The sequence below is a fragment of the Salvelinus alpinus genome, chromosome 3 (genome assembly GCF_045679555.1).
Source record: "Salvelinus alpinus chromosome 3, SLU_Salpinus.1, whole genome shotgun sequence".
In the NCBI taxonomy this organism is placed as follows: Eukaryota; Metazoa; Chordata; class Actinopteri; order Salmoniformes; family Salmonidae; genus Salvelinus; species Salvelinus alpinus.
In genome coordinates this window covers 75,642,364-75,669,958 of record NC_092088.1, presented here as the reverse complement: position 1 = coordinate 75,669,958, position 27,595 = coordinate 75,642,364, and the positions used below count along the sequence as shown (strand labels likewise).

General features: G+C 43.3%; 1 protein-coding gene across 2 annotated transcripts in view; it reads left to right on the top strand.

The window, feature by feature from the left end:
• The window catches only part of LOC139571333 (inactive rhomboid protein 1-like), a 75,094-nt gene that overhangs the window by 1,051 nt on the left and 46,448 nt on the right, over positions 1-27,595 (top strand). The window lies entirely within an intron of this gene.

The following is a 27,595-nucleotide window of genomic DNA, read 5'->3' as shown; positions in this document are numbered from 1 at the left end:
ACACACACACACACACACACACACACACACACACACACACACAGGGTGGGATCTCAACACTTGTCTGAGGGAAGTCAAGTATGATCTCATGTATTTGTTTTGAGTCTTGTGGGGTGGGAAAGGGCAAAGTGATTTCCATATCCTTTACCAGTACTGTCACATCTCTATTCAAGATGACTAAATGTCTGGTGTAGAGTTTTGGACATAGAGATACTTGGATTATGATTTGGGAAACACCACCAATACCATTTCGGAATCTACATTTTTTTTACCTCATTAATTGAGATTAGATCACAGTCGCTGTGTGTGGTTGTGTGTGGATTTATGAGATCAACAACACCAGACAAACATAATCTGCTCATTGCATTTCAGACTGTATCATGCCAACTCTACAGATGTAGGATCATAATTCGACCACTTGCTGAGTATTTTCCTGCACACAGCAGGAAATGCAAACTTGTAGTGTATTTGAGTCTTAAAAAGGCTTCTGAAGTTTGTAATTTCAGACTTGATTTGCCCTAATGAAAAATGTATCAACACTTACAAAAATGTCCATTAATTATAATCTATATATTAATTCACATTTCCTGTTACTGCATTCTGGCACTGTGGGAGCCAATCCTCTCTCACTCTCTTTCTCTCAATTAAATAAAATTCAAAGGGCTTTATTGGCATGCGAAACATATGTTTACATTTCCAAAGGAAGTGAAATAGATAATAAACAAAAGAAACAATAAAACGTGTACAGTAAACATTACACTCACAAAAGTTTCAAAGGAATAGAGACATTTCAAATGTCATATTATGGCTACATACAGTGTTATAACGATGTGCAAATATTTCAAGTACAAAAGGGAAAATAAATACGCATAAATATGGGTTGTAGTTACATGGTGTTTGTTCTTCACTGACCCATAGCCTTGAGTGTTTGTTTGGTTTCTTGTCTGAGTAGAAGTTACTTCTGTTGACTGAAGGCTTCTCTGTAGAAGTAATGTTAATAGTAGATGTTGTTATGGTTCTGAATCAGACTGAACCATCTGGATCATTTGGTCCCACACACTAACTAGCATTCATGGTGTATCACACTATGGTGTTACAGAGTGTTTTACAATATGGATACATTGCTTATAACAATGATGTTCCTCTATATAAACTCAATGCTGGGGGTTTGAGACATCCCAAACCCATGCTGTTTCAGTATAGAAAATGTCTGCATTGACCGTGATTCGTTGAGAACAGATGGGAGAACAATACAGCACACTGGTCTAAGGCCTATCCTCCATACACCAACAGATTGAAGGGTATGATATCCAATGGTTTCCTAGAGGGCAATTCCAGTGAATGACAGCTTCCGAATTCCTTTCTACAGCAGCAAGGTGTTGGTCAGGTGTTTAGCAACAGTCAGTGGATGATATCGTGTTACTCTGATATGGGAGTAATTTGGAATCAGAGTTATGCAGTGTTAAAGCATGTTGTTCATTATCCTACAAAGAGAGAGAGAGAGAGACATAGAAAGAAAGAAAGAATTAAAGGAGAGTAGATATCCAGACATCTACCTAACCATTTCCTGGCTCTGTTTAAAACTTAGTAGTGTGTGTCCCCTTTTTTCCCTCCATTGTCAACTTCAGTCCTCCTACACACACACACACACACACCTGGCAGCCATCGAACGCTCTAGGGAGTGTCTGGGCATACTTTGTGCACGGCACAGTAAGTAGTGAATCAAATCAGCAGGAATCTTATTTGTCAGGTTTATATCAAGGCTAGTGCTGTTGTGCTATCCTGACCCGTCACTTGCAAAGCTGCTGCTGTAATTTGTTATGAGTGCTAATTATGCATTTAATTTATTTTGTGTTTTGTGGACAGCACACAAACTTGATATCGTGTCTTATAAGCCCATACTGTCTGGGCACCAATTGGTGTACGACACGGAAATAAGATGAATCAATCAATCGGAAGTAGTAGTCGTCGTCGTGCAGCAGCAGCAATCATTTTGGGGTTGCTTATATTTGTCCTGTTATACACACGTAATGGAAATGTATTTCTAATATATTCCAACTCCCCCTTAGACAACCGCAGGGAGTGTGGTCTTGGCCAGGTTCACCATAGAGCTTGCCAAATGAGTTACCTCTGGTTCGTTCAAATCAAATCAAATTGTGTTGTATTAGTCACATGCGCTGAATACATCAGGTGTAGACCTTACAGGGAAATGCTTACTTACGAGCCCCTAACCAACAATGCTGTTAAAAAAAATATGGATTTAAAAAAAGTAACAAGTAATTAAAGAGCAGCAGTAAAATAACAATAGTGAGACTATATACAGGGGGGCACCGGGACAGAGTCAATGTGCGGAGGCAACGGTTATTTGAGGTAATATGTACATGTATTTGTATTTATTATGGATCCCCATTGCAGCAGCTACTCTCCTGGGGTCCAGCAAAATTAAGGCAGTTTATACAATTTTAAAAACATTGCAATACATTCACATATTTCACAACACACTATGTGCCGTCAGGCCCCAGTACTAAATCCATGTGTATGTATAGTGCCTATGTTCTCGTGTGTGTGTGAGTGTGTATACATTTGTCTGTGCCAATGTTTGTGTTGCTTCACAGTCCCCGCTGTTCCATAAGGCATTTTTTAATCTGTTTTTTTAAATCTAATTTTACTGCTGGCATGAGTTACTTGATGTGAGTTCCATGTAGTCATGGCTCTATGTAGTACTTTGTGCCTCGCATAGTCTGTTCTGGACTTGGGGACTGTGAAGAGACCTCTTGTGGCATGCCGTGTGGGGTATGCATGGGTGTCCGAGCTGTGTGCCAGTAGTTTAGACAGACAGCTCGGTGTAGCTCGGTGCATTCAACATGTCAATACCTAGGTAGGGTTATTAAAGTGACTATACATAGATGATAACAACAGAGAGTAGCAGCAGTGTAAAGGCGGGGGGGGGGGGGGGGGGGGGGGCAATGCAAATAGTCTGGGTGCCATGCCGTGCAGTAGCAGAGAGAACAGTCTATGACCAGGGTGGCTGGAGTCTTTGACAATTTTTAGGGCCTTCCTCTGACACAGCCTGGTATAGAGGTCCTGGATGGTAGGAAGCTTGGCCCTAGGATGTACTGGGCCAGTCGCACTACGCTCTGTAGTGCCTTGCGGTCGGAGGCCGAGCAGTTGCCGTACCAGGCAGTGATGCAACCAGTCAGGATGCTCTCGATGGTGCAGCTGTAGAACCTTTTGAGGATCTGAGGACCCATGCCAAATCTTTTCAGTCTCCTGAGGGGGAATAGATTTTGTCGCACCCTCTTCATGACTGTCTTGGTGTGTTTGGACCATGTTAGTTTGTTGGTGATGTGGACACCAAGAAACTTGAAGCTCTCATCCTGCTCCACTGCGGCCCCGTCGATGAGAATGGGGGCGTGCTCGGTCCTCTTATTCCTGTAGTCCACAATCATCTCCTTTGTCCTGATCACGTTGAGGGAGAGGTTGTTGTTCTCTGACCTCCTTATAGGCTGTCTCGTCGTTGTCGGTGATCAGGCCTACCATTGTTGTGTCATTGGCAAACTTAATGATGGTGTTGGAGTCGTGCCTGGCTGTGCAGTCATGAGTGAACAGGGAGTACAGGAGGGGACTGAGCACGCACCCCTGAGGGGCCCCTGTGTTGAGGATCAGCATGGCGGATATGTTGTTATCTAATCTTACCACCTGGGCGTGGCCCGTCAGGAAGTCCGGGATCCAGTTGCAGAGGGAGGTGTTTAGTCCCAGGGTCCTTAGCTTATTGATGAGCTTTGAGGACACTATGGTGTTGAACGCTGAGCTGTAGTCAATGAATAGAATTCTCACGTAGGTGTTCCTTTTGTCCAGGTGGGAAAGGGCAATGTGGAGTGCAATAGAGGTTGCATCATCTGTGGATCTGTTGGGGCAGTATGCAAATTGAGTGGTTCTAGAGTTTCTGGGATAATGGTGTTGATGTGAGCCATGACCAGCCTTTCAAAGCACTTTATGGCTACAGATGTGAGTGCTACGGGTCGGTAGTCATTTAGGCAGGTTACCTTAGTGTTCTTGGGCACAGGCACTATGGTGGTCTGCTTAAAACATGTTAGTATTACAGACTCGGACAGGGAGAGGTTGAAAATGTCAGTGAAGACACTTGCCAGTTGGTCAGCGCATGCTCGCAGTACACGTCCTGGTGCTCTCATGCAAGTTTCAGTATTATTATCCTCGAAGCGAGCATGGAAGTAGTTTAGCTCGTCTGGTAGGCTCGTGTCACTGGGCAGCTCTCGGCTGTGCTTCCCTTTGTAATCTGTAATGGTTTGCAAGCCCTGCCACATCCGACGAGCGTCAGAGCCGGTGGGGTACGATTCGATCTTAGTCCTGTATTGACGCTATGACTGTTTGATGGTTCGTTGGAGGACATAGCGGGATTTCTTATAAGCTTCCGGGTTAGAGTCCCGCTCCTTGAAAGTGGCAGCTCTAGCCTTTAGCTCAGTGCGGATGTTGCCTGTAATCCATGGCTTCTAGTTGTGGTATGTACGTACGGTCACTGTGGGGACGACGTCATCGACGCACTTATTGATGAAGCCAATGACTGATGTAGTGTACTCCTCAATGCCATCGGAGGAATCCCGGAACATATTCCAGTCTGTGCTAGCAATGCTAGTTCAGCCATTCTTATGGGGAAAATGAATTGGGAAAGAATAGGGTTTTGGGATAAATGCCTCTAAAAATATCTGAGGTTAACACAGGCTACAGAGATCTTATACATGTTGTTCTCTGAGATAATAGCAGTCAGTTAACACAATGGCTTTATAATCCATAAAGGTTATGTGCTTAATGTGCTTTTTTGTGACATACATGCTTCAAAATTCACAAAAAGTGCCTACAGAAAGACACCCTTACTATTGCTCTCTATTGTCCAGCCGGAGCAATTGTGGTTAAGTGCTTTGATAAAGGGCACTGCGACAGGATTTGAACCTGTGACCTGTCGGTGACTGACACAACGCACTTACCTGGAAGCTATCTGCCACCCCCTAGCTAGTAGTGGTAGGCCAGTGTCAGTCTACTGTGTATTATCACCTGGTTCCATGTGAGTATCTGGTTAGATCTGGTTAGATCTGGTTAGGTTCAGTTCGATTTGAATCCTGTCAATTCAGGATAATGAAAAAGCACCCATTTTAAAGGGGATTTTTCTATTTAGAAATTGAATTTGACTGAGTTAAAATATAGTCGACCCCATCTCTCCTGGTAAGACTGTGTTGAGCCCGCCATCACAATCTGTTATATTAGAGGGTTCAAGGAAAGTGTTTGGTAGGATATTTCACTGAATTCAGGGGTAACCCGGCCGGGACTTTGCAACTCTCTGCAACTGTCAGTCGAACACCTTAACCATTACACTGAGAGGTCCGAACTGCATACACTCATCCCTGTGTGAAGGGAGATGGGCTTTTCCATCATGATGGATCAGTACAAATGAGAACAGGGGCCACGTTCGCTCTCTCCTCCTCCCTCAGATGATAGGTGTAGAACTAACAAACTAACAAACTATCATGGTCCAAACACACTAAGACAGTTGTGAAGAGCACATCAAAACCCATTCCCCCTCAGGAGATTGAAAAGATTCGGCATGTGTCCTCAGATCCTCAAAAAGTTCTACAGCTGCACCATCGAGAGCATCCTGACTGGTTGCATCACTGTCTGGGATGGCAACTGCTCGGCCTCTGACCGCAATGCACTACAGAGGGTAGTGCGTACAGCCCAGTACATCACTGGGGCCAAGCTTCCTGCCATTCAGGACCTCTATACCAAGCGGTGTCAAAAGGCCCTAAAAATTGTGAAAGACTCCAGTGACCCTAGTTATAGACTGTTCTCTTTGCTACTGCATGGCAAGTGGTACTGGAGCACCAAGTCTAGGCCCAAGAGGCTTCTTAACAGCTTCTACCCCCAAACCATAAGACTCCTGAACAGCTAATCAAGTGGCTACCCAGACCCCTCGTTTACACTGCTGCTACTCTCTGTTTATTATCTGTGCATAGTCACTTACCTCTACCTACATGTACATATTACCTCAATTACCTCTACTAACCGTTGCCCCTGCACATTCACTCTGTACCCCCTGTATTTAGCCTCGCTATTGTTATTTTACTGCTGCTGTTGAATTATTTGTTACTTTTATTTTAAAATTTTTACTTATCTATTTTTTACTTAACACTTATTTTTTCTTAAAACTTGTCACGGATCCCCCCGGTACTGCTGCTCATTCCGTTCACCAGCTCCAGAGGTCTACGTCACCGGCCTTCTAGGCGTCACTGAACTGGATCATTACCACCAACCCCGGACTGTCTTGTCTCATTACGCACACCTGGCTCCTATTCCCCCTGATTAGTATGTGTATAATTGTGTCCTCTGTTCCCCATTGTCCTTGCTGATTATTGTTTCATGTCCGTTGGTCTTGTTATAATCTGTTGGTCCTGTTATAATCGGCTTTCGTGTTAGTGTGCACTTGTTATTACGGGTCTCGTCCCGTGTATTGTTATCACTGGTCTCGTCCTGTGTATTTATTAGAGGTTTACACCTCGCTCTTTCGTTTGGGTTACATCCCAGTGTATATATATATATACACACGTTTGTTTTGGGCTTCGTCACCGTCATTTTCATGACGTATTCCATTTTAGTTAGGGAAATAAAATAAAAAGATTTTTGTATTCCTGCGCCTGTCTCCTATCATTATACAATGTGACAACTTCTTAAAGCATTGCTGGTTAAGGGCTTGTAAGTAAGCATTTCACTGTAAGGTTGTATACCTGTTGTATTTGGCGCATGTGACAAGTAAAATTTGATTTGATTATGACAGCACTGTTGTTTACTGTGATTGTTGCTGTAAAGCCATTAATTTGAATGGCTTCCCCCACAGGGATTTGATCTGAAATTATTCTCCATGTTGATGATCTGGGATGTGATCTGAGATTATCCTCCATGATGATGATCTGGGATGTGATCTGAGATGATCTGGGATGTGATCTGAGATTATCCTCTATGATGACGATCTGAGATGTGATCTGAGCTGATCCTCCATGGTGATGACCTGGGATGTGATCTGAGAGGATCCTCCAGGGTGGTGATCTGGGATGTGATCTGAGATGATCCTCCATGATGGTGATCCAGGATGTGATCTGAGATGATCCTCCAGGGCGGTGATCTGGGATGTGATCTGAGATGATCCTCCATGATGGTGATCCAGGATGTGATCTGAGATGATCCTCCAGGGTGTTGATCTGGGATGTGATCTGAGATGATCCTCCATAATGGTGATCTGGGATGTGATCTGAGATGATCTGGGATGTGATCTGAGATGATCCTCTATGATGACGACCTGGGATGTGATCTGAGCTGATCCTCCATGGTGATGACCTGGGATGTGATCTGAGAGGATCCTCCAGGGTGGTGATCTGGGATGTGATCTGAGATGATCCTCCATGATGGTGATCTGGGATGTGATCTGAGATGATCTGGGATGTGATCTGAGATGATCCTCTATGATGACGATCTGTGATGTGATCTGAAATGATCCTCCATGGTGATGATCTGGGATGTGATCTGAGATGATCCTCCATGGTGATGACCTGGGATGTGATCTGAGATGATCCTCCATGGTGATAACCTGGGATGTGATCTGAGATGATCCTCCAGGGTGGTGATCTGGGATGTGATCTGAGATGATCATACATGATGGTGATCCAGGATGTGATCTGAGATGATCCTCCGGGGTGGTGATCTGGGACGTGATCTGAGATTATCCTCCATGATGGTGTCGTGTCTTTGGCTATGCCGGATTAAGTGATATGACATGCTATTCTATAAAATCATTTCTCTGTAATTAAAGTGACCTGATTAAGCTAATCATGTAAATGTAATTAACTAGAAAGTAGGGGCACCACGAAATAATGTTTATAGAGCTGTTATCTTCCGAATAAACTCTTAAAGACCTGGTAATCTTTTACCTCAATAGCAGTCAATATTTAATCATCACCTTATTCAGACTCATCTGAAAGTTGTAAATTCTTGGTTATCTTCACGAACCCTGGCTAACAAGTTGAATCAGCAATACAAAATTTGGTTTAATTATTTATTTACTAAATAATCACACAGAATTACATCTACACAGAATGGATCATACATTGATTACAAATGATGTCATAAAGGAAAACATCCCTAGCGGACGGAAATGATATGACAGCTGGTTACACAAAGAGAGGGGGTTGGGTTTGAGTGAAGGAGCGGGAAGACTGAGGAACAAAAAGGTTTTGTGTCTCTATCGGGCCGTAGGCAGCTATGCTATCGTAAATACAGTATCTGATGCATTCTAAATAGCCGCCCATTTGGAAAAGGAAAATGCGATAAATATTTACTCTGAGCTGCGCTTCGGTAGATTGGTCATAGATAGAAGGCCGGGTTGTCCAGCATGGATCTCTTGTCCTCTGAAGAATGTCTAGTGGTGAACTGGAGCATGGTAGAATGGATCTTTTGTCCGTCCTCTCCTAGCCCACGTTTACAGTTGCTGCGGCTGACTCAATCGGCTAGGAGGTATCACTTCTTTAGTGAATAAGAGTTCAAAGTTCATACCAAGTTGCCATACTTTAAGCTCATGCTATATTCTAGCTGGTATAGTCGAAATTCATCCTTTCGGCGTGTTGATCGTCATCTTCACGTTGAAATTCGATGCTAATTTCGTTAGGTTCTTGTCGTTCAACCAGACCTCACGCTGAGGTTGGCTTAGTTCTGTAGGTGATCTTGTCCTTTTGACCTCTCTTGGGTATGTGAGACGTTAGCGTCCCACCTCTTCAACAGCCAGTGTAACTGCTGGGCGACAAATTCAAATACAGAAATACTCATTATAAAAATTCAGAAAACAAAACATATTTTACATAGGTTTAAAGATGAACTTCTTGTGAATCCATCCACGGTGTCAGATTAAAAAACTGCCTTACGGCGAAAGCATACCGTACGATTATTTGAGAACATAGCCCACTAGACAAATCATTACAAACAGTAACCAGCCAAGTAGAACAGTTACACAAATCAGAAATAGAGATAAAATTAATCCCTTACCTTTGATGATCTTCATATGGTTGCACTCAGCAGATATTCATTTACTCAATAAATGTTCCTTTTGTTCGATAAAGTCTCTTTGTATCCAAAAATCTCAGTTTTGTTCGCGCGTTTTCTTCAGTAATCCACAGGCTCAAACGCAGTCAAAACAGGAAGACAAAAAAATCCCAATTGTATCCGTAAAGTTCATAGAAACATGTCAAACGATGTTTATATTCAATCCTCAGGTTGATTTTAGCCTAAATAATCGATAATATTTCAACCGGACAATAACGTCGTCAATTTAAAAGGTTAACAAGAAACGCACTCTCTCCGTCTCGCGCACGAAAAAGCTCTGTGACACTTTAGGGCCCACTCATTCAGACTGCTCTTACTTCCTCATTTTTCAGAATACAAGCCTGAAACAATTTCTAAAGACTGTTGACATCTAGTGGAAGGCATAGAAACTGCAATTTGAGTCCTAAATCAATGGATACTGTAATGGCATTGAATAGAAAACTACAAAACCAACACAAAAAACTACTTCCTGAATGGATTTTTCTCAGGTTTTCGCCTGCCAAATCAGTTCTGTTTTACTCACAGACACTATTTTAACAGTTTTGGAAACTTTAGAGTGTTTACTATGCAAATCTACCAGTTATATGCATATCATATCTTCTGGGCCCGAGAAGCAGGCAGTTTAATTTGGGCATGCATTTCATCCATAATTTCGAATGCTGCCCCCTATCCTAGAGAAGTTAACGCAGGGACCGCAAGTCCTCACGTCCTTGGAACAGAAAGTTGGATTTTCTTCAACAGGCTTATATCGTGGTGAAGAGAAGGGCATGTTTCATAGTTTACAACCAATGTCTGTTCACTTGGGAGGGGCCTCTGAGTGAGCAGAGTTTACTCTATGACAAACCGTTCTCTCATTAAGAAGCTAAAATTACATTTCACAAATAGTTTCATATTTAAACATTTAAATTGCACAACAATTCCATGTGAATCTGATAACTAGAATGTGTAGATTTTCCAAGATACAGTTTATGTCATACTATCATTAGTAGTAATGTCTCAGACAACAACTGATCTGAGATCATATTCATTAAGTACCAACGCATATTTTCAACTGGTTGGATTACCGAAATATGGTTCCGTCTCCCACCTTTTGATGTTACCAGACTCTATGTTACAAAGGCTTTACAAGAGTCAACTCTATAAAGTAGAGAGAGAGAAAAGCGGAAAGGTATTTATGGGGGTCATAAACCTCCCCCAACAGGCCAACGTCATGACAACGGTGATCCGGGATGTGATCTGAGGTGATCCGGGATATGATCTAAGATGATCCTCTGATGATGATGATCTGGGATGTGATCTAGTAATGGAGGCTGGGTTTCTGTGTTGCTAGGGGCAACAACAGTGGGAGAGCCATAGTGGATATTTAGGGAGATTGCGGTAGTTTGAGGAGAGGGAATATTTTGGCTAAGATGTAGAGAGACAATATGTAAATGTAGGTGTGGAATGGATGCTAGAATCCCCATAAGTCTCTCCAAACATGAGTGGATGAATGGAAAATCCTTTACCAAAGTCTAGTCCCATCTTTCATTAATGTAAATTAACATGGATGATGTCAGTGCTGTCACAAAGGCCAGAGTTCTCCATGGGGACTCCAGACTGAGTGCTCCATTTCAAAGCAGCCACAATTATGACATTCTTCATTATTCTCTCTAAATAGTATTTTCAGTGTCACTTGTCTCCCTCTCCTCCCTCTTTTTTCCAATGCAGCATCTGTGTGCAATTACCATTAGGGTTTTTTATCCAGTGCGAGCCAACAGAGGAAGCTGTTATGTCTAAGTCACAGCATGTGGATTGTCCATAAGGAGCTCTATTCATCAGAGCAATGGTCTTCACTTCCAACAGCTAGCTGAGACAAACGAGTCTTCAAAAAAGAGATTGACTCTCTCTCTCGCTCTCCCTGTGTCTCTTGTTCTCCCTGTCTGTCTCTCGCTCTCTGTCTGTGTCTCGCTTTCTGTCTGTCTCTCGCTCTCTGTCTGTCTCTCGCTCTCTCTCTGTGTCTCGCGCTCTCTCTCTTTGTGTCTCGCGCTCTCTCTCTGTGTGTCTCTCGCTCTCTCTCTGTGTGTCTCTCGCTCTCTCTCTGTGTGTCTCTCTGTCTCTCTCTCTGTGTGTCTCTCTCTGTGTGTCTCTGTCACTCTCTCTGTGTCTCTGTCTCTCGCTGTGTTTCTCTGTCTGTGTCTGTCTCTCTCTCTGTCTCTCTCCATTTCAATTCAGTTTTCAATTTAAGGGGCTTTATTGGCATGGGAAACATGGTTACATTGCCAAAGCAAATGAAATAGATAATAAACAAAAGTGAAATATACAAAAAATGAACAGCAAACATTACACTCACAAAAGTAACAAAATAATAAAGTAAAATAATATTATGTCTATATCCAGTGTTGTAATGATGTACAAATAGTTAAAGTACAAAAGGTAAAATCAATAAATATAAGTTGTATTTACAATGGTGTTTGTTCTTTACTGGTTGCCCTTTTCTTGTGGCAACACGTCACAAATCTTGCTGCTGTGATTGCACACTATGGTATTTCACTCAATAGATATAGGAGTTGATCAAAATTGGATTTGTTTTCAAATTCTTTGTGGGTCTGTGTAATCTGACAGAAATATGTGTCTCTAATATGGTCATACATTTGGCAGGAAGTTAAGGAAGTGCAGCTCAGTTTCCACCTCATTTTGTGAGTAGTGTGCACATAGCCTGTTCTCTTGAAAGCCAGGTCTGCCTTCATCGGCCTTTCATAATAACAAGGCTATGCTCACTGAGTCTGTACATACTCAAAGATATCCTTAATTTTGGGTCAGTCACAGTGGTCAGGTATTCTGCCACTATGTACTTTCTTTTTAGGGCCAAATAGCATTGTAGTTTGCTCTGATTTTTGTGAATTCTTTCTAATGTGTCAAGTAATTATCTTTTTGTTTTCTTATGATTTGTTTGTGTCTAATTGTGTTGCTGTCCTGGGGCTCTGTCGCATCTGTTTGTGTTTGTGAATAGAGCCCCAGGACCAGCTTGCTTAGGGGACTCTTCTACAGGTTCATCTCTCTGTAGGTGATGGCTTTGTTATGGAAGGTTTGGGAATCGCTTCCTTTTAGGTGATGTAGAATTTAACGGCTCTTTTCTGGATTTTGATAATTAGTGGGTATCGGCCTAATTCTGCTCTGTATGCATAATTTGGTGTTTTATGTTGTACACGGATGACATTTTTGCAGAATTCTGCATGCAGAGTCTCAATTTGGTGTTTGTCCCATTTGGTGAATTCTTGGTTGGTGAGCGGACCCACAACATCACAACCATAAAGAGCAATGGGTTCTATAACTAATTGAAGTATTTTTAGCCAGATCCTAATTGGTATGGCGAAATTTATGTTCCTTTTGATGGCATAGAATGCCCTTCTTTCCTTGTCTCTCAGCTCGTTCACAGCTTTGTGGAAGTTACCTATGGCGCCGATGTTTAGTTCAAGGTATGTATCGTTTTATGTGTGCTCTAGGGCAACGGTGTCTAGATGGAATGTGTATTTGTGGTCCTGGCATCTGGACCTTTTTTGAACACCATTATTTTTGTCTTACTGAGATTTACTGTCAGGGCCCAGGTCTGACAGAATCTGTGAAGAAGATCTAGGTGCTGCTGTAGGCCCTCCTTGGTTGGGGACAGAAGCACCAGATCATCAGCAAACAGTAGACATTTGACTTCAGATTCTAGTAGAGTGGGGCCGGGTGCTGCGGACTGTTCTAGTGCCCTCGCTAATTTGTTGATATATGTTGAAGAGGGTGGGGTTTAAGCTGCATCCCTGTCTCACCCCACGGCCATGTGGAAAGAAATGTGTTGTTTTTGCCAATTTTACCACACACTTGTTTGTGTACATGGATTTTTATAATGTCGTATGTTTTTCCCCCAACACCACTTTCCATCAATTTGTATAGCAGACCCTCATGCCAATTTGAGTCAAAAGCTTTTTTGAAATCAACAAAGCATGAGAAGACTTTGCCTTTGTTTTAGTTTGTTTGTTTATCAATTAGGGCGTGCAGGGTGAATACGTGGTCTGTCGTACGGTAATTTGGTGAAAAGGCTATTTGACATTTGCTCAGTACATTGTTTTCGCTGAGGAAATATACGAGTCTGTTGTTAATGATAATGCAGAGGATTTTCCCAAGGTTGCTGTCTCACGGTAGTTATTGGGGTCAAATTTGTCTCCACTGTTGTGGATTGGGATGATCAGTCCTTGGTTCCAAATATTGGGGAAGATGCCAGAGCTGAGGATGATAGAGTTTAAGTTTAGCCAATTAGAATTTGTGGTCTGTATATTTTATCATTTCATTTAGGATAACATCAACCCCACTGTAACACTCGTCTGAAGAAGTAGACCAAGGTGCAGCGTGGTAAGTGTTCATGATCTTTAATACTCAGAACACCAAACAAAAACAACAAACGGAATAAAGAACGAAACGTTCTGCAGGCTTCACAGAGCTAACAAAAAACAAGATCCCACAACATAGGTGGGAAAACAGGCTACCTAACTATGATTCCCAATCAGAGACAACGATAGACAGCTGCCTCTGATTGGGAACCACACTCGGCCAAACACAAAGAAATACACAAATAGAATGCCCACCCCACATCAGGGCGTGACACCCACATGCCTTTTGGGTTGGAGGGTTTGTATTTTGTCCTGTAGTTCATTCAATGTAATTGGAGAATCCAGTGGGTTGTGGTAGTCTTTAATAGTTGATTCTAAGATTTGTATTTGATCATATATGTTTTTGCAGTTTGTTCTTTGTCATAGAGCCAAAAAGATTGGAGAAGTGGTTTATCTATACATCTCCATTTTGGATAGATACATTTTCTTGTTGTTTGTTTAGTGTTTTCCAATTTTCCCAGAAGTGGTTAGTCTATGGATTCTTCAATTACATTGAGCTGATTTCTGATGTGCTGTTCCTTTCTTTTTCCACATTGTATTTCTGTTTTGTTTTAGTGATTCACCATAGTGAAGGTGTAGGCTCAGGTTTTCTGGGTCTCTGTTTTTGGTTGGATAGATTTCTCAATTTCTTTCTTAGGTTTTTGCATTCTTCATCAAACCATTTTGTCTGTCCTTCTCGCTTTTGGCCTTTGTTAATAGCTATGGGACTGTGTCATCTAAATATCTGTCATCTGTCCCATTCCAAGCAGACTTCAGAAAGCCATTGGTGCCTTTGACACAATGACAGTGTACAGGCTAAATATCCATAGCACATGGGGCACGTTACATTTTCCAGCAAAACATAAAGTGACATTGGAATGGCCTTTTGAATGTCTGTGGTGTTTTTGTTAGTTTATGAATTGATATGTGTAGCCCATGTATCTGATGCTGTCTGGACAAAGAGTATGTATGCCATGGTACATGGGCTACATATAGAAAGACAGCGGGCGCCGTTTCGCTCGCTCAGATGCTTTCTCCGGCCAGATAACAGTAGTTAATTGCCAAACATTTTTTATGAAAACATTAGAATGACAAATGAAATAAATATGTAGGCTATAGCAGCCTATAGCTGGGTAAATTATGTTTTTTTTTACCTGTCTTCTCTCTCTCTCTCTGGCGGTGGCGCGAATTATGAACAACTGTAGGCATGTCTGCAGAGGCCGGTCGGTCAAAGGCTTGACCACTTGGAGCGGGCCAAATCCGACCGAACAAGAACAGCCACAGACAGAAAACTCTGCCAGGGATGGTTAAAACAGATGTCCTCAAAACAGTTTGTTATGGACTTGGGGCTCATGTACGACACATTTTAACTCACCCTACTTTCCGAGTGCTTAGCTTACAGAAACATACCACCTTTATAGCATATACAAATAAACAGATCCACCTTATGAACCTCATCACACCAACGAGATCTGGGATCCAAATTCACCGCGTGTCTGGCTTGATGTTCATAACTCCACGGACCCCCTCTTTTGCAGTGGAACCCAGAACGACATGTCTCCACTTGGTTACGCTGCTGTCCTTTCAGCACCATGATTCAAAGGGCGCTCAAATTGCTTAAAATAACCCTCATCAAGTTCTGTTGCCTACTCCTAATAATCCTACTCATCACATTATTATTATTATTACAAATAGAAAGGTGCTTGTTTACTCAAAGGTGCTTGTTTAGTTAAGTTAGATCAAAGCTGAATCAAATATCTCGCAAGACCACATAATGATTCATTAGTATTTTACATAACAGAACCGAATATGGTACCATATACTGCAGCATAGTAGGCCTACAATATGTTACACCAAAAACACATCTTCCTCATCTGGCTGAATAGTCACATTTATTTCCTCATGCGGCCAAAACTCAATATAGTGCATGCCACTAGGCAGGATATATGCTTTGATGGAAAGTATGCATAGAAGAAAGGTTAATAGTTTGTTAACACCGTCTGTTTTAATTCGCTCACGAAACAGTCATTCAAGAAGATCTAAATGCGTATTCCCATGAAACTGATTGACATCAAATGATTGGCAAGATGCAGTTTGGACATTTATTTCACAGGTAAAATGTGAAGAATTATCATTAACAATTGACAGTGATGATGGCCTATTTTGAAATGAGGTATGCCTAACTTGGTGTTTGAGGGTATTAAAAATAGAACATGTTCTTGAGACAGTACGTGTGGGCATAGGCAGACGTTGTGATTGGAGGATGCATTTTATGCATAGGCATATTCTACAATGATATTCAATAGGCTGCATCTGTCGGTACAAACTTTGACTGAGAAATGATGACGTCATACATGTTCTTTTTGCACTTCCTCACCTAAAAGAAGAGCACTACTCCACTGGAATTGAAGGACATTTGGCGAGTGCACAGTGCACTGTTCGGATGCTTGGATTATTGTGGACAAAGTACGAAGGTAACCTACTTTTTGAAGTGATTTGTTTGACAATCAGATAAAAACATGATGACTGGTTGTTTTCATGCCACATTAAAAGGTTACACATTTTGACAGTTAAATGACATGTCTTTACTATAAAACCCATTTAAAAAACACATAGGAAGTCCCATGAAAAAACCGTGCCCCCCTATAGAAATCAAATGCCCGTCCAACTGATTTGTTCTGGCCAAGTCTCCTCCAGTCTCTGCATATTAGTCAAGCACTATCCACTGGGTATCAGTATCAAAACCAACGCTGTGAACGGGAGCAGATTTACTGCCATTATAACTGTCATTTACAGTGTAACGTGAGTGCAGTAGACAGACCAGGCAGCAGTCGGAGTTAATTTCAACCATGGCATATTATACAGGGTAACAGGTCTGTGGAGTTGTGTCTCTGGCAGGCTTGGGTGTGAGTTAAAGTTGGATCCTTCCTGCTGCATCAGAGAGAACCAAAGTAATGTAAGATTATAATTGATTCACACCTTCATTAGTCAGTGGGCTCCATGAAGCGTATAGCAGCTTAGAGGCAGTGCTTTCAGTGGATGTGTACCCCTACGAAGCTGTAACTAATGCCTCATAATTCCCTCTTTGCTAATGGGTACTATGGGCTGTTACCTGCTCTGACTCTATTCATATTACCAGTGTCATTCTGATATGCAAATAGCTCTCTGAGGTCCATTCCAGAATGGAATAAAACAGAATTGGAATATCAGCTCACATTCTATTCAGAGCTGGTTCCACACTGTCTTTATGGAATTTGGATGCAATGTTGTTGCCAGGTGATGGGACGGTTGGCTTGAGACTGTGATATGTGAATCCACATCACAGTAGTGCACTATATGGAAAAGGGTGCCATGCATTTGAGACCTTAATCTGCAGACTGACTGCAGTGGGTAGTTGTGACAGTGTAATAGTGTTAATGTTCCCAGGCAGTTTGTGCCAGTTGGAGAGGAGACACTCAGACTTCTGCCTCTCTACTCTCCCCTGGGAGTGCTTTATGGTAGGTCTGTCCATTTCCCCCCTGCCTCTCTCTTCTCCAATGAGAGAGCTTTATGGCAGGTCTGTCCATTTCCCCCCTGCCTCTCTCTTCTCCAATGAGAGAGCTTTATGGCAGGTCTGTCCATTTCCCCCCTGCCTCTCTCTTCTCCAATGAGAGAGCTTTATGGCAGGTCTGTCCATTTCTCCCCTGCCTCTCTCTTCTCCAATGAGAGAGCTTTATGGCAGGTCTGTCCATTTCCCCCCTGCCTCTCTCTTCTCCAATGAGAGAGCTTTATGGCAGGTCTGTCCATTTCCCCCCTGCCTCTTCTCCAATGAGAGAGCTTTATGGCAGGTCTGTCCATTTCCCCCCTGCCTCTCTCTTCTCCAATGAGAGAGCTTTATGGCAGGTCTGTCCATTTCCCCCCTGCCTCTCTCTTCTCCAATGAGAGAGCTTTATGGCAGGTCTGTCCATTTCCCCCCTGCCTCTCTCTTCTCCAATGAGAGAGCCTTGTGGCAGGTCTGTCCATTTCCCCCCTGCCTCTCTCTTCTCCAATGAGAGAGCTTTATGGTAGGTCTGTCCATTTCCCCCCTGCCTCTCTCTTCTCCAATGAGAGAGCCTTGTGGCAGGTCTGTCCATTTCCCCCCTGCCTCTCTCTTCTCCAATGAGAGAGCCTTGTGGCAGGTCTGTCCATTTCCCCCCTGCCTCTCTCTTCTCCAATGAGAGAGCTTTATGGCAGGTCTGTCCATTTCCCCCCTGCCTCTCTCTTCTCCAATGAGAGAGCTTTATGGCAGGTCTGTCCATTTCCCCCCTGCCTCTCTCTTCTCCAATGAGAGAGCCTTGTGGCAGGTTTGTCCATTTCCCCCCTGCCTCTCTCTTCTCCAATGAGAGAGCTTTGTGGCAGGTCTGTCCATTTCCCCCCTGCCTCTCTCTTCTCCAATGAGAGAGCTTTGTGGCAGGTCTGTCCATTTCCCCCCTGCCTCTCTCTCTTTCCCTCTCATTCTGGGTCTCTGTCATCAACTCACTTTTTAAAAATGACAAACTGACAGACGGGAAGATCTGCCTTCTGCCCAGGCTTTTGAACTCACCTGGCATGATATATATATTTTTTTTCAGGGTTTCCTGGCAGTCAAATATGCCATAATCCACTGTTGAAACTTCAGTGAGTTTTCCATATAGGATTTTTCCAATCCATTTTGAATATAATTTTTCATTTACATAATTTATGAGATATAAGCTTAGCTTGAAAATTGAGAGAATACTACATCTATAAGATACAGGTAACTGCAAAAATAAATGAAACACCAACATAAAGTGTCTTAATTGGGCAATGGGCCACCACGAGCCAGAACAGTTTCAATGCACCTTGCCATGGATTCTCCAATTTCTGGAACTCTATTGGAGGGATAAGACACCATTCTTCCGCAATAGATTCCATAATCTCCTGAGTGGTGCAATGGTCTAAGGCACTTCACCGCAGTGCTAGCTTTGCCACTAGAGATCCTGGTTCATGTCCAGGCTATGTCCCAGTCGACCGCGACTGGGAGACCCACGGAGTGGTGCACAATTGGCCCAGTGTCACCCGGGTTAGGGCAGGGATGTTGTTGTCCCGTTGTGCACTAGCGACTCCTGTGGCATGCTAGGTGCAATGCATGCTGACACGGTTGCCAGGTGTACGGTGTTTCCTCCGATACATTGTTGCGGCTGGTTTCCGAGTTAAGTGGGTGTTCTGTCAAGAACCAGTGTGGCTTGGCTGTGTTGTATTTTGGAGGACACACGGTTCTCGACCTTCGCCTCTCCCGAGTCCGTACGGGAGTTGCAACGATGGGACAATTGGATACCACGAAAAAGGGGTAAAAAAAATAGAGATAGAACTGCCAAGGGGGCGGTGTTGCAATCTACTACAGAGATAGCCTGCAGAGTTCTGTCATACAATCCAGGTCTGTACCCAAACAATTCTAGCTTCTACTTTTAAAAATCCAGCTTTCCAGAAACAAGTCTCTCACTGTTGCCACTTGCTATAGACCACCCTCTGCCCCCAGCTGTGCTCTGGACACCATATGTGAACTGATTGCCCCCCATCTATCTTCAGAGCTCGTGCTGCTAGGTGACCTAAAATAGGATATGCTTAACACCCCGGCCATCCTACAATCTAAGCTTGATGCCCTCAATCTCACACAAATTATCAATGAACCTACCAGGTACAACCCCAAAGCCGTAAACACGGGCACCCTCATAGATATCATCCTAACCAACTTGCCCTCCAAATACACCTCTGCTGTTTTCAACCAAGATCTCAGCGTTCACTGCCTCATTGCCTGCATCCGTAATGGGTCTGCGGTCAAACGACCACCCCTCATCACTGTCAAACGCTCTCTAAAACACTTCAGCGAGCAGGCCTTTCTAATCGACCTGGCCCGGGTATCCTGGAAGGATATGGACCTCATCCCGTCAGTAGAGGATGCCTGGTTATTCTTCAAAAGTGCTTTCCTCACCGTCTTAAATAAGCATAAGCAGTCAAACAATTTTGAACCAAGAACAGATATAGCCCTTGGTTCTCTCCAGACCTGACTGCCCTTGACCAGCACAAAAACATCCTGTGGCGTTCTGCAGTAGCATCAAACAGCCCCCGTGATAAGCAACTTTTCAGGGAAGTTAGGAACCAATATACACAGGCAGTTAGGAAAGCTAAGGCTAGCTTTTTCAAGCAGAAATTTGCATCCTGTAGCACAAACTCAAAAGTTCTGGGACACTGTAAAGTCTATGGAGAATAAGAGCACCTCCTCCCAGCTGCCCACTGCACTGAGGCTAAGAAACACTGTCACCACCGATAAATCCACTATAATTGAGAATTTCAATAAGCATTTTTCTACGGCTGGCCATGCTTTCCACCTGGCTACCCCTACCCCAGTCAACAGCCCTGCACCCCCCACAGCAGCTCGCCCAAGCCTCCCCCATTTCTCCTTCATCCAAATCCAGATAGCTGATGTTCTGAAAGAGCTGCAAAATCTGGACCCCTACAAATCAGCCGGGCTAGACAATCTGGACCCTCTCTTTCTAAAATGATCTGCCGAAATTGTTGCAACCCCTATTACTAGCCTGTTCAACCTGTCTTTCATATTTTCTGAGATTCCCAAAGATTGGAATGCAGCCGTGTTCATCCCCCTCTTCAAAGGGGGAAACACTCTAGACCCAAACTGCTACAGACCTATATCTATCCTACCCTGCCTTTCTAAGGTCTTCGAAAGCCAAGTTAACAAACAGATTACCGACCATATCGAATCCCACCGTTCTCCGCTGTGCAATCTGGTTTCAGAGCTGGTCATGGGTGCACCTCAGCCACGGTCAAGGTCCTAAACAATATCATAACCGCCATCGATAAGAGACAATACTGTGCAGGCGTATTCATCGACCTGGTCAAGGCTTTCGACTTTGTCAATCACCACATTCTTATCGGCAGGGCGTGCCACAGGGTTCAATTCTTGGGCCGACTTTCTTCTCTGTATACATCAATGATGTCGCTCTTGCTGCTGGTGATTCTGTGATCCACCTCTACGCAGACAACACCATTCTGTATACTTCTGGCCCTTCTTTGGACACTGTGTTAACTAACCTCCAGATGAGCTTCAATGCCATACAACTCTCCTTCCATGGCCTCCAACTGCTCTTAAATGCTAGTAAAACTAAATCAACCGATCGCTGCCCGCACCTGCCCAGCATCACTACTCTGGACGGTTCTAACTTAGAATATGTGGACAACTACAAATACCTAGGTGTCTGGTTAGACTGTAAACTCTCCTTCCAGACTCACATTAAGCATCTCCAATCCTAAATTAAATCTAGAATCAGCTTCCTATTTCGCAACAAAGCATCCTTCACTCATGCTGCCAAACAGACCCTCGTAAAACTGACCATCCTACCGATCCTCGACTTTGGCAATGTCATTTACAAAATAGCCTCCAACACTCCACTCAACAAATTGGATGCAGTCTATCACAGTGCCATCCATTTTTTTCACCAAGCCCCATATACTACCCACCACTGCTACCTGTACGCTCTCGTTGGCTGGCCCTCGCTTCATACTCGTCGCCAAACCCACTGGCTCCAGGTCATCTACAAGTCTTTGCTAGGTAAAGCCCCACCTAATCCCAGCTCACTGGTCACCATAGCAGCACCCACCCGTAGCACGCGCTCCAGCAGGTATATCTCACTGGTCACCTCCAAATCCAAATCCTCCTTTGGCCGCCTTTACCTCCAGTTCTCTGCAGCCAATGACTGGAAAGAAATGAAAAAAATCACTGAAGCTGGAGACACATATCTCCCTCACTAGCTTTAAGCACCAGCTGTCAGAGCAGCTCACAGATCACTGCACCTGTACATAGCCCATCTGTAAATAGCCCATCCAACTACCTCATCCCCATAATGTATTTATTTATTTATTTATGCTCCTTTGCACCCAAGTATCTCTACTTGCACATTCATCATCTGCACATCTACAATTCCAGTGTTTAATTGCTATATTGTAATTACTTCGCCACCATGGCCTATTTATTGCCTTACCTCCCTTATCTTACCTCATTTGCTCACACTGTATATAGACTTTTTCTACTGTATTATTGACCATATGTTTGTTTTTTCCATGTGTAACTCTGTGTTGTTGTATGTGTCGAACTGCTTTGCTTTATCTTGGCCAGGTCGCAGTTTTAAATGAGAACTTGTTCTCTACTAGCCTACCTTGTTAAATAAAGGTGAAATATATATAATTTAAAAAAAATAAACCTGATGGGATGTTAATTGCTCAATTACCTCAGGAATCACACCTGTGTGGAAGCACCTGCTTTCAATATACTTTGTATCCCTAAGTTACTCAAATGTTTCCATTATTTTGGTAGTTACCTGTATCTAGAAGCAGACCTTCAGTATAAGGCATAGGAACAGTATACTATACCTTGTATAGACATTTCCTGCTTTATTATCCTTGTGAACATAGGACCTTTATGTCACGTTCGTCGTAGTGAGGAGACCAAAGCGCAGCGTGATGTGAATACATATTTTTAATAGAAGACGATTAAACACGAAGAACACTAACAAACTATACAAAACAAACGTGACACTATATATATAAACAAGTGCAGACACAGGCAACTAACCATAAACAATAACCCACAAAGCCAAAATGGAAAATGGCAACCTAAATAAGATCCCCAATCAGAGACAACGATAAACAGCTGTCTCTAATTGGGAACCAGTTTAGGCCACCATAGACCTACATTACCTAGACAATACCAAATCCCATAGATATACAAAAAAAACCTAGACAAGACAAAACACCCATTCCACCCTTGTCACACCCTGACCTAACCAAATAAAGAAAGAAAACAAAGATAACTAAGGTCAGGGCGTGACACTTTAGCTCAGAAACAAACTGAGTTGATCACAGCTTGCTAGCTTAGGGTCATCAGCCCTAGGGTCCCAGTAGAATTACCACAGCGCTTCTCTCTCTCTCTCTTTCTTCTCTCTCTCTCTCCTCCCTCTCTTTCTTCTGTCTCTTTTCTTCTTCCACATGTCATGGGTTTTTCTTCTGCTCTTCCTTTTTGTGTTCTCTCTCTCTCCTCTCCTTAATTTTCACGGCTTGGTAATCTCCTGAGGGACTGAGAGGTTGGCTGATAACCATCCTCTTACACATGCTGTCAGTCTGACACTCAGAGCTCCAGCTGGGCTGGAATCCTGCAATACTGAATAGAAAGTCTTTACTACTGCTTAGAAATTCCTGGAAATGGTATTGATAGATTCAACCCTGTTCCAAGTTCAGCATAGCAAGCCTTTACATGTATGTGATTATTATATACAGTATTGAACTAGCCAAGGATAAAGAATGACTACAACTGTTGATGTTTGAGGCTTAATTTGTGTGTAAGTAATTCATCTCCATTGGATTGATGAGAACTTAGAAATAAGATGGTATCTCTGCTATGCCTGCATTCTCATGCCTATGACTGAAGCCTAGGGGGTTAGTTTCCCAAAAGACTCGTAGCTGAATCAGGCTGGCAGAGTGGTTTTGGTTCTGCAGCTGTACAGCCATTCCACACCATCACGGTTCATGCCACCAGAAGCAGAACTGAGTGGGATGAAATGGGGAGGAACGGCCTGGCCTGGAGGAATGTGAGGTATTTACCACGAAGCATCGAGCCAACCAGGTTCAATGCTTTGTGGTAAATGCCATGACTATCAAGCAGCTGCCTCAATTAGAGAAAACTCTATACTGATACCAGATCTGAAGAAGATTAGTGGAGATAGATAATTGAGTGGGACCTGGTGAACTCACTCTAGGTGAAACTGTACGTGTTTGAATACTTAAACTGCATACTATGTACTCATCGTCACATACAATTTAGCACGTACTGTTTAGTAAAAAGCAAGCAGTATGCCACGGCCGCTACGCAGTAGCTACGCACTAGCGGCCCCTGACTACGCAGTAGCGGCCCCTGACTGACTGAATAGGTGGGGCGGGGCAGAGTGCACGTGGATTTCTCCAAATTCAACAGACATGCATGGCATTAACCAGCCTGATGAAAGCTAATTTCCAATTAGATTAATTTCTCTAAACTCTGAATAGAATATGGATGGAGTTCTAGGCCTCTCAGGCTGGTTGTTGGTGTTGTGCTATTAGGGTTCAATGAATACAACGTAATGAAACATAATTCATGTTTACTGAAAGAATATAGTGTTTACATCTTGACGGTAGGCACGTATTCATACAACTCTGTCATGTTCAACTGCCAAAGAGTAGCTCTCCTGTGCATGCGTTATCCGTTCAGGTATTGTAATCAATCTAGCAAACACTGTTTGCTTATATCATTACATCTCCCTTTCTTTAAATGAAAGTATTTTACTTTTCAAAATGAACCATTTCTTTCTGTACTCGAAGTGTAATAACAAAATGAATTGTAAACAGCATTTCAATGTTGTCAACAAAATGCTATTAACTATATGCTTAGTAGGACAACTAGTTAAAATACTACAGTAGTAATATACTCTCAACTGTTTTAATTGTCCTTAGAGTCCCTAACAACTCAGTAAGTCTTTCTGGTACTATAACTGATGTGTGAATCTTCTGATGGTGTTCTTCACGCTGGGCTGCTGCCAGAGATGTGCTTTCAGCCTTTTCAACAGTGTCTGTGTCATGATGGTCTGTTCTTCACGCTGGGCTGCTGCCAGAGATGTGCTTTCAGCCTTTTCAACAGTGTCTGTGTCATGATGGTCTGTTCTTCACGCTGGGCTGCTGCCACCTTTATTTTATTTTTTCCCACCTTTATTTAACCAATTAGGCCAGTTGAGAACAAGTTCTCATTTACAACTGCGACCCGGCCAAGATAAAGCAAAGCAGTGCGACAAAAAACAACACAGAGGTACACGTGGGATAAAACAAAAGTACAGTCAATAACACAATAGAAAAATCTATATACAGTGTGTGCAAATGGAGTAAGGAGGTAACACAATAAATAGGTCATATTAGCGAAGTAATTACAATTTAGCAAATGAACACTGGAATGATAGATGTGCAGATGATGATATGCAAGTAGAAAAACTGGTGTGCAAAGAGAAAAAAAAGTAAATAAAAACAATATGGGATGAGGTAGGTAGTTGGATGGGATATTTACAGATGGGCTGTGTACAGCTGCAGCGATCGGTAAGCTGCTCTGACAGCTGAGGCTTAAAGTTAGTGAGGGAGATATAAGTCTCCAACTTCAGCGATTTTTGCAATTCGTTCCAGTCATTGTCAGCAGAGAACTGGAAGTAAAGGCAGCCAAAGTAGGTGTTGGCTTTGGGGATGACCAGTGAGATATACCTGCTGGAGCGCGTGCTACGGGTGGGTGTTGCTATGGTGACCAGTGAGCTGAGATAAGGCGGAGCTTTACCTAGCAAAGACTTGGTGGAGCCAGTGGGTTTGGCGACGAATATGTAGCAAGGGCCAGCCGACAAGAGCATACAGGTCACAGTGGTGGGTAGTATATGGGGCTTTGGTGACAAAATGGATGGCACTGTGATAGACTACATCCAGTTTGCTGAGTAGAGTGTTGGAGGCTATTTTGTAAATGACATCGCCGAAGTCGAGGATCGGTAGAATAGTCAGTTTTACGAGCGTATGTTTGGCAGCGTGAGTGAAGGAGGCTTTGTCACGCCCTGACCTTAGAGATCCTTTTTATGTCTCTATTTTGGTTTGGTCAGGGTGTGAGTTGGGGTGAGTATTCTATGTTCAATGTTTTGTAGTTCTATGTTTTGGCCGGGTAGGGTTCTCAATCAGGGACAGCTGTCTATCGTTGTCTCTGATTGAGAACCGTACTTAGGCTGCCCTTTTTCCCACCTGTGTTTGTGGGAAGTTGACTTTGTTTAGGGCACTTAGCCTTTAGCTTCACGGTTTGTTTTCGTAGTGTTTATTGTTTTTGTTCAGCGTCATTTTTATTAATAAAAGAAAATTTACGCTCACCTTGGTCCTCTTCCTTTAACGGCCGTGACAGGCTTTGTTGCGAAATAGGAAGCCGATTCTAGATTTAATTTTGAATTGGAGATGCTTAATATGAGTCTGGAAGGAGAGTTTACAGTCTGGCCAGACACCTAGGTATTTGTAGTTGTCCACATATTCTAAGTCAGAACCGTCCAGAGTAGTGATGTTAGTCAGGCGGGCGGGTGTGGGAAGCATGCATTTAGTTTTACTAGCATTTAAGAGCAGTTGGAGGCCTCAGAAGGTGTGTTGTATGGCATTGAAGCTCGTTTGGAGGTTTGCTAACACAGTGTCCAAAGAAAGGCCAGATGTATACAGAATGGTGTCGTCTGTGTAGAGGTGGATCAGAGAATCACCCGCAGCAAGAGCGACATTGTTGATATATACAGAGAAAAGAGTCGGCCCAAGAATTGAACCCTGTGGCACCCCCATAGAGACTGCCAGATGTCCGGACAACAGACCCTCCGATTTGACACACTGAACTCTATCTGAGAAGTAGTTGGTGAACCAGGCGAGGCAGTCATTTGAGATACCAAGGCTGTTGAGTCTGCCGATTAGAATACGGTGATTGACAAAGTCGAAAGCCTTGGCCAGGTCGATGAAAGACGGCTGCACAGTACTGTCTGTTATTGATGGCGGTTATGATGTCGTTTAGTACCTTGAGCGTGGCTGAGGTGCACCCGTTACCAGCTCGGAAACGGGATTGCACAGCGGAGAAGATTCGGTGGGATTCAAAATGGTCAGTGATCTGTTTGTTAACTTGGCTTTCGAAGACTTTAGAAAGGCAGGGCAGGATGGATATAGGTCTGTAACAGTTTGGGTCTAGAGTATCACCCCCTTTCAAGAGGGGGATGACCGCAGCAGCTTTCCAATCTTTGGGAATCTCGGACAATATGAAAGAGAGGTTGAACAGACTAGTAATAGGGGTTGCAACAATGGCAGCGGATAATTTTAGAAAGAGAGGGTCCAGATTGTCTAGCCCAGCTGATTTGTATGGGTCCAGGTTTTGCAGCTCTTTCAGAACATCAGCTATCTGGTTTTTGGTGAAGGAGAAGCTGTGGGAGGCTTGGGCAAGTAGCTGCAGGGGGTGCGGAGCTGTTGGCCGGGGTTGGGGTAGCCAGGAGGAAAGCATGGCCAGCCGTAGAGAAATGCTTATTGAAATTCTCGATTATCGTGGACTTATCGGTGGTGACAGTGTTTCCTAGCCTCAGTGCAGTGGGCAGCTGGGAGGTGGTGCTCTTATTCTCCATGGACTTTAGTGTCCCAGAACTTTTTGAAGTTTGTGCTACAGGATGCAAATTTCTGTTTGAAAAAGGTAGCCTTTGTTTCCTAATTGACTGTGTGTATTGGTTCCTGATTTCCCTGAAAAGTTGCTTATCGCAGGGACTTTTCGATGCTAGTGCAGTATGCCACAGGATGTTTTTGTGCTGGTTGAGGGCAGTCAGGTCTAGAGTGAACCAAGTGCTATATCTGTTCTTAGTTCTACATTTTTTGAAAGGGGCATGCTAATTTAAGATGGTGAGGAAATTACTTTTAAAGAACAACCAGGCATCCTCTACTGACGGGATGAGGTCAAAATCCTTCCAGGATAGCTGGGACAGGTCGATTAGAAAGGCCTGCTCGCAGAAGTGTTTTAGGGAGCGTTTGACAGTGATGAGGGGTGGCCGTTTGACCGCAGACCCATAACGGATGCAGGCAATGAGGCAGTGATTGCTGAGATCCTGATTGAAAACAGCAGAGGTGTATTTGGAGGGCAAGTTGGTCAGGATAATATCTATGAGGGTGCCCATGTTTACGGATTTAGGGTTGTAGTTGGTGGGTTCCTTGATAATTTGTGTGAGATTGAAGGCATCTAGCTTAGATTGTAGGACTGCCGGGGTGTTAAGCATATCCCAGTTTAGGTCACCTAACAGAACGAACTCTGAAGATAGATGGGGGGCAATCAATTCACATATGGTGTCCAAGGCACAGCTGGGAGCTGAGGGGGGTCTATAACAGGCGGCAACAGAGAGACTTATTTCTGGAGATTAATTTTTTTAATTAGAAGCTCGAACTGTTTGGGCATAGACCTGGAA